We start from the raw sequence: 8,797 nt of genomic DNA on the forward strand, positions 1-8,797 counted from the left end.
GGGAAACAATAAACTGGGAAAACATTTTTACAATCAAAGGTTCTGATAAAGGCCTCATTTCCAAAATATATAGAGAACTGACCCTAATCTATAAGAAATCAAACCATTCTCCAATTGATAAATGGTCAAAGGATATGAACAGACAATTCTCAGATGAAGAAATTGAAACTATTTATAGACATATGAAAATATGCTCCAAATCATTATTAATCAGAGAAATGCAAATTAAGACAACTCTGAGATACCACTACACACCTGTCAGATTGGCTAGAATGACAGGGAAAGATAATGGGGAATGTTGGAGGGGATGTGGGAAAACAGGGACACCGATACATTGTTGGTGGATTTGTGAACACATCCAGCCATTCTGGAGAACAATTTGGAACTATGCTCAAAAAGTGAATCCCCATTGGCTGAATACTACAGAGCACCTAACCATGAGTGTGAGTCCCCGCCCTTGATTACATTTCATAATATGTTTTTTTTATTCTAATTATTGGCTTTCCTCTATAAATTATTTTCTTTGTTTCACATCAGCCTAACTTTTAGTTTCCATTTCTTAGGTTTCAATTTCATTTTTCATATTTAAATTTCATTTCTCTGAATTTCTGTAATTTAAGTTTCTTAACTCTGTGAAAACTAAACCCTCACCCAAGTCTGTTATCTTTAAAAGTATTCTTATAACAGCATACTTTAATTTTTTTTCCAAAGAAGACAAGAGTAGTACACAACTTCCATGTTTTGTTATATTTTCCAAGTAATAGTATTACGTAAAAAAAAATCTTTTGAAAATATATGCAGCACTCCTGGGCTTATACCCTAAGAGATATTAAAGAAGGGAAAGGGACCTCTATGTGCCAAAATGTTTGTGGCAACCCTGTTTCTAATGGCTAGAAATTGGAAATGAATGGATGCCCATCAATTGGAGAATGGTTGGGTAAATTGTGGTATATGAATGTTATGGAATATTATTGTTCTGTAAGAAATGACCAGCAGGATGAATACAGAGAGGCTTGGAGAGGTTTACATGAATTGATGCTAAGTGAAATGAGCAGAATTAAGAGATCATTATATACTTCAACAACAATACTGTATGAGCATGTATTCTGATGGAAGTGGATATCTTCAACAAAGAGAAGACCTAACTCAGTTTCAATTGATCAATGATGGACAGAAGCAGCTACACCCAAAGAAAGAACACTGGGAAATGAATGTAAACTGTTTGCATTTTTGTTTTTCTTCCCAGGTTATTTCTACCTTCTGAATCCAATTCTCCCTGTGCAACAACTGTTCAGTTCTGCAAACATATATTGTATCTAGGATATACTGTGACATATTTAACATGTATAGGACTGTTTGCCATCTGAGGGAGGAGGTGGAGGGAGGGAGGGGAAAAATCAGAACAGAAGTGAGTGCAAGGGATAATATTGTAAAAAAATTACCCTGGCATGGGTTCTGTCAATAAAAAGTTATTTTAAAAAAAGAAAAAGAAAATATATGTAACAAATATGAATGACACAAATAACATGCGTAGTTTTAGTTATTTTTCTGAGTAAATTTTTACTAATTTTTCTTGTTTTTCTATTTCCCTCATTTTTTTTACTCCAACTTTTTTTTTTCTTTTTTAAAATAATATTTTGTTTTATTTCTCAATTATAGGTCAAGACAATTTTTAGGATTCATTTTTACAAGATTTTGAGTTCTTAATTCTTTTTCCTTCCTTCCTCCCTCCTCTCTTCTCTTCTGAAAATGGTAGGCAATTTGATATAGGTAATACATGTGCTGTCATGTAAAATTTATTCCCATATTATTTAATTGTGAAAGAAAAAACAGATCAAAAGAAAAAAAAACACAAAAAAGAAAAAAAGTGGAAAAATAAATCTTTATTCATAGTCCATGAGTACTTTATCTGAATATGGATATCATTTTCCTTCATGAGTGCTTTGATATAAAGTCCTATGTGTGGTTGGCGGAGCAAAAATAAAATATTGAAATATTGATGGAATTGCCTCCTGGGGCAGGACACTGACAGGAATCAATTTAGCCTCCTGGTCCCACCATCTATGGAAGTTTCCCACCCTTCATCCCTTGCTGGTGGTCTCACCTTTCCTGTCAGAAATCCTGCTTAGGTCCTTGAGGTTAAAATTTCCCCTATAAATCTGCCTATGGTCTATGCCATTTTTGCTGAAAGCCTTTGGGTCAGTACACTACTCTATCTCATAGTATCCTCCTCCATACCATATGGCATCTCTTCTCTCATCCCCCACTTTGCCATATGATATATTTCTCCTCCCATAGCTAACAAACTCTTTTAGGGTACCAACTCCTTTATACGATTAAGATTGCTAGCTAAGGGCATGCTCCAATATCATAGGGTATTTCCGTTCTCTTGACTAATTGTTAAGTTCCACTAGCAAACTTGTCTATATTAATTATTAAAACCCTTTCCCTGCTATGTGCATTTTCAACTCTATTTCATATTTATCACTCTTGGTATCTATTATATCTCAACATATTTTCTGTAACATCTTCTTCTAAATAAACATACCTTTGCCAAAAAGAATGGTCATTGTGAATTCTTCATGCAACCAACCCCCAATCAATCTCAAGATTTGGTGCACCTCCTTTGGTACATCAGCCATATCATTCATATTTGTCTTGAATCATTGGGTTGCTGAAAAGTACTGAGTCATTGATAGTTTATTGTCACACAATGTTACTGATTGTATGCACAATGTTTTCCTGTTTATCCCAACTTTTAGCTCATTTTTTTTCATTATGACACCTTTAAAATTTTAATTAATATATATAATTCAATTTACAGTTGTCTCTTACAAAAACAACACCCAAATATAATTCCTTAAGGGAGTTAAATGTTTAAAGTTAGTTAATGTGGCTGAGAGTAGGATGAATTTTACTAAAGGCATCCCAAAATAGTTCGTTAATTTCCAGTAGTAAGTTTACTTGTTTCTTTGTTTTTGAGGATACAAGTTGAGAGTTACAAGTGGAATATGATGAAGAAGACATAGCCTGAATTTGTTGAAAGAGAGAAGATGGAATAAATATAGGAAAGAAAATGAGAAAAGAAGAGTATGAAACTGTAGCTATAAGTGGAAGTCACTTAACCAAGATATAAAGAATTGCTTTATTTAGTCTGAAATTCAAGAAGCATTTTTTGACCAGTTCTTTGTGTAGAATTTGTGTAGTCAAAGGACTAAAGCAAAACAATTGTTGACCCTAAGGAACTCATATTCTGCTGAAGAAAAAAATGGGTTATATAAAAAGTGGATCTTGAGCAAACCTTTGAATAGAGCTATAGATTGATTCCAATAAGTGGAGGCAAATAAGGAGAACATTTCATGTTTGGAAGATAACTAGGACAAAGGCATGAAAGTACAACATGGAGGGTCATATACATAAAGTAGTGATTATGTTAGTTTGGCTTAAGAATATTGTGTTTGAGGGGTTATATGTAAGATCAGTGTTGAAAGAGATTGGAGCCAGATTGTGAAGAGGTTTGAATATGTAACTAATTCTGTTTTGTTGTGGGCTTAAGTAATCCTTAAAAATCCTTGATTCTGTAATTACTACTACAATATTTCTGATAGTCATTGAAGCATGCTCTTTGAGCTGCAATTTATGTATGTTTATTTGGAGTGATATTGATTTTCTAAAACCTCATAATTAAAAAGAGCAGTGAAATGTGTGTGAGTATGGCACAAAATGGAGCACTAATCTTACAGAGACTTGAATAAAAGAGGACAAATCAACTGATTCTAGCCAGGAATAGAATTCTGAGTCAGTTTAATATCAATTAAAAAACAAAAACAAACAAAATAACAAAGTATTTGCTGTCACAAAATGAAATAATATCAAAATATTTCCATATCAAATTCTATGTTTTTTTATTAGACCTGTATATATTTTGGTTTTCTTTAAGCATGGGATTTCAAGAGTTTTATTCAAACATTGCATACTCTTTCTTAAAAAAGTTTTCTGAAGATAGAGATGAAAAGTCATTAAAGTCATATTAAGTCATGTCTGATTCTTAGTGACCCCCATTTGTGGTTTTCTTGGCAAAGATATTGGAATGATTTGCCATTTTCTTCTCCAGATCATTTTACAGGTGAAGGAACTCTGACAAACAAAGTTAAATGGTTTAAGTATCTGAGGCTAAATGTGAACTCATGAAGAGGAGTTTTCTTAATTCCTAGCTCAGTGTTCTATCTACTATATCACCTAGCTTATAATGTTGTAAAAGTCCAGCATCGAGTGTAGCTTAGAAACACAGGGGCAGGTACAATTAAACAAGGCCAAAGGGAGAAAGTGTTTAGTGATGGGCTTTGGGGAAATGTTGAGATTTGTCAAAAACATTGAAGTGTCAGGATGTGGGTTTCATTTTCATTTCTGAAAGAATTCAGGCTCAGATAATCTCCAAATCAAGAATAATCATTTATTGGTCAAAGGGTATGAACAGACAATTTTCAGTTAGCTATGGGAGGAGAAATGCATCATATGGCAAAGTGGGGGATGAGAGGAGAGATGCCATGTAGTATGGAGGAGGATATTGTGAGATAGAGTAGTATAGTGACCCAAAGGTTTTCAGAACAGACACTCATATGAAAGAGTGTTCCAAATCACTATTGATCAGAGAAATGCAAATCAAGACAACTCTGAGATACCACTACACACCTGTCAGATTGGCTAAGATAACAGGAAAAAATAATGATGAATGTTGGAGGGGATGCGGGAAAATTGGGACATTTATGCATTGTTGGAATTGTGAACGAATCTAACCATTCTGGAGAGCAATTTGGAATTATGCCTAAAAAGTTATTAAACTGTGCATACCTTGATCCAGCAGCGTCACTCCTGAGCTTATATAGCAAAGAGATACTTAAGAAAGGAAAGGGACCTGTATGTGCCAGAATGTTTGTAGCAGCCCTTTTTGTAGTGGCTAGAAACTGGAAAATGAGTGGATGCCCATCAATTGGAGAATGGTTGGGTAAACTGTAGTATTTGACTATTATGGAATATTATTGTTCTGTAAGAAATGACCAGCAGGATGAATACAGAGAGGCTTGAAAAGACTTACCAGAACTGATGCTGAGTGAAATGAGCAGAACCAGGAGATCATTATATATTTCAACAACAATACTGTATGAGGATATATTCCGATGGAAGTGGATATCTTCAACAAAGAGAAGATCTAATTCATTTCCAATTGACCAATGATGGACAGAATCAGCTACACCCAAAGAAGGAACACTGGGAAATGAGTATATACTTTTTACATTTTTATTTTTCTTCCCAGGTTATTTTTACCTTCTGAATCCAATTCTTCCTGTACAATAAGAGAACTCTTTGGTTTTGCACACATATATTGTATCTAGGATATACTATAACTTATTTAACATGTATAATACTGCCTGCCATTTAGGGGAGAGGATGGAAGAAGGGAAGGGAAAATTCAGAACAGAAATGAATGCAAGGGATAATGTTGTAAAAAATTACCCATGCATATGTACTGTCAATAAAACGTTATAATAAAAAAAGAAGAAGAGGAAAAAAAAAGAATAAACATTTAGCTAGGTAAGAGATGACTGCACTATGTGGGCCTCCTCCTTAAGAAAAAGGGGCAATCCAGCAGAGTTAGACAATAAGGAAAAACATGGATGATCTTGCATAAGGACAATCTCAGAAAAATCCCTCTGGATTAAAGTATTCATGGAAAAAGGTATAAGGTCCTTTTGTTCTAATGAAGTTCATGAAAGAAAGTAACAGGATTATTGGGATTGAGACAGCAGTTAAAATTCTACCAAAATCATTGCTGGGGGTGTAAATTGGTCCCAATTTGAGGAAAAACAATTCATTTAGGTGTAAATGGTTACTAAATTGTCTAACCCCTTTAACTTTACAAAATCATTATTAGATATATACTCAAAGGAAGTTAAAGAAAAAAAATGTGTGATCCTATTTATACCAAAACATTCATAGCAAAACTTTTTGTGATAGCAAATACTGCTTAACCAAATGAGAAACCAGTATTTAGAAAATAGTTGGGGCAGCTAGGTGGCGCAGTGGATAGAGCACCAGCCCTGAAGTCAGGAGGATCTGAGTTCAAATCTGGTCTCAGACACTGTCTGGCTGTGTGACCCTGGGCAAGTCACTTAACCCCAATTGCCTCAGCAAAAAAAAAAAAAAAAAAATAGTTGAACATATGGTGGTCTTTGAATGTGATTGAATATTATGTGTAATAATTAAATAATATAAGGAATTTACAGAAACAAGGGGAAATATAAATGAACCATATATATAAACATAATCAAAAGAAGGGAAATGAGGGAAAAGAAGACTACAAAGTAAGAGAACTCTTGAACAAACCACTGTATCATCCAAATATGAATTAGAATCAAATTTTGAATTTGTTAGATTTCTAAATAGGAGTGATAAAGAAATAAACTCCATTAGGAGAGAGATTATTTTAGTGGAAAAAAAATGTTGTTTTTTTGTTTTTTGTTTTTTTACTTTGGAGAAGAATGTGGTCACTTCTGAATTTATCTCCTTAATTTACCATGAATGACTCTAGATTCGTTTTTGAACTTGACTTTGCTTATAAGTTGCATTCAACCACTTATTTTGCGAGAAATATTATAATTTGGTGAAATATTATTCAAATATGCAAATTAAAGATTTTTCATGATAAAGCTATGTATAGGAGTATTGTTATTATTATCATTTTGGGTCAGGGGAAATTTAAAATGCCAAAGCAAAGAGAAACTTTACCTTTACTTTTAATTAGTAAATGGTGGCTGTTGATTTGGAGCATAGTTAGAAATGTAATTTGAAATGTTGTAAATAAGTTTTTATTTTTTTAATCCTGTTATATTTTCCAAATGTGAACTAGAAAGTGATGGCAGAGATGATCAATAATGTTGAATCTTGGAAGTGCTAGAGGACAATTTCTCCTTTATTCTTTTTATGGAAGCCTAAAAACAAACAAATAAACAAACAAAACCAAAAACAGCTTTCTTGATGAGAAGGTAGATGATGTTGAATTTAGTAGCCCCTGGAAATTATTTTGCTAAATTCACTGAAGAATGGAGAATATATTCGATATGCCCAAAGGTGAATCTGATAATCCCTTCAGTCTAATATGGACTTTCTCTTCATCTTTAAATAAAAGTTTATAGATCCTTTGTTTTTATATTCCTTTTCATTTCTCAATATTTATTTCTCCTACTCTCTTTCAAGGAACCATACCTAATAATATTTTTTAAAAAAAGAAAAAAAAGATCAACAAACCTAATCAATGCATTAACAAAAACTTGACATTGAATGCGTAATTTTGCATTTTTAGGCTCACCTCTTCAAAGAAGGGAGATGGTCTTTAATCTTTTTTTTTGGAGAAAAAAATTGTTCATATAATGTCTGAGCAATTTAAATTTTTTGTTCTTCATTTTTTGTTTCCATTGCTGTAATAATTTTACACAGTTTCCTTATTCACACCTGCTTCAATTTATATCATTTCATATGCTTTTCTGCACTTACCTACTTTCATTCTATCACTTCTTACAATACAGTATTATTATATTACATTCACATAACATAATTTATTTAAATTATTTTCCAATTGACTTCAAATTTGGCCTCAGACACTTACTACCTTTGTGACTGAGGAAAAATCACTTAATTTTGTTTTCCTCAGTTTCTTCATCTATAAAGTGATCTGGAGAAGGAAATGATAAACCACTATGATATCTTTGCCAAGAAAACCCCAAATGGGGTAACAAAGAGCTGGACACTACTGAAAAAATGACTAAACAACAATAAATCCTCAACTTAATAGACATGTAACTAGTTCTTTGCTACAAATTAATATAAATATTTTAAATTTGGGGGTGGTTTGGGCATTTAATATTACCATTCACCATTTGGGAGGGATAAAGCTTTCAATGGAATCTCCAGGTCAAAAAGTGTGTACATTTTAAGTACTTAGTATGTTTGCCTTTGAGATCTTTCTTTTATATCTCAATTGGAGTTATGTCTTTAAGTAGCACAATATAATCATGGTCTTGCAAATTTATATTGTTTGACCCTACATTTTACTTATAATTTAAGCGCATAGGACTTTGCAATAGGTTTGCTATGAAATATCCAGTGTCAAGATAATTATAATCATATATGGCTCAAATTTCATGTTTGATATGCATATACAAATATAAATACATAACTTTAATGCTAAATGCTTTTTTTATTCTTTGTTCTACACTTAAAATTTTTCTCTAGTATCTGAAAGTTTGAAGGACAGGAAATGTTTTCAATTGTTTTGTTAAATAATTACTATTGTTTATTTCTATGCATAGAACAGTGATTAAATTTTATGATTGTTATTCACAGTAGTTGGGTTTTGTTAACAACTCAAATAGCCTATTATAAACATTTTGCCTTCATTTTCAATTTTTTAAAAATGTGCTTTTGAGATTTTCTTTATCTTCCTCTTATATAATACTTTATTAGCAATTCCAATACATTATGCAATTTTTTTAGGAAGGAGGTGAAAGTTTTGAGAGAAATATTTTTGGATATGATTTTAGATTGGAATTATATAAAGTATTTATTAACATCTTAAACCAGGCAAAATCACTTAATTACTAGTAACCATTTAATAACGTAACCATTAGAATTAATCTCCATGTTGAGGAGGGGACAATATAAAACTTAGAACTTCCCTCCCCAAAATGATGTTCTACAATCAAGATCATTCCTACAAATTTTTAGCACATAGCATTTTTTT

This window comes from Antechinus flavipes, chromosome 3, assembly GCF_016432865.1.
Source record: "Antechinus flavipes isolate AdamAnt ecotype Samford, QLD, Australia chromosome 3, AdamAnt_v2, whole genome shotgun sequence".
Classification (NCBI taxonomy): Eukaryota; Metazoa; Chordata; class Mammalia; order Dasyuromorphia; family Dasyuridae; genus Antechinus; species Antechinus flavipes.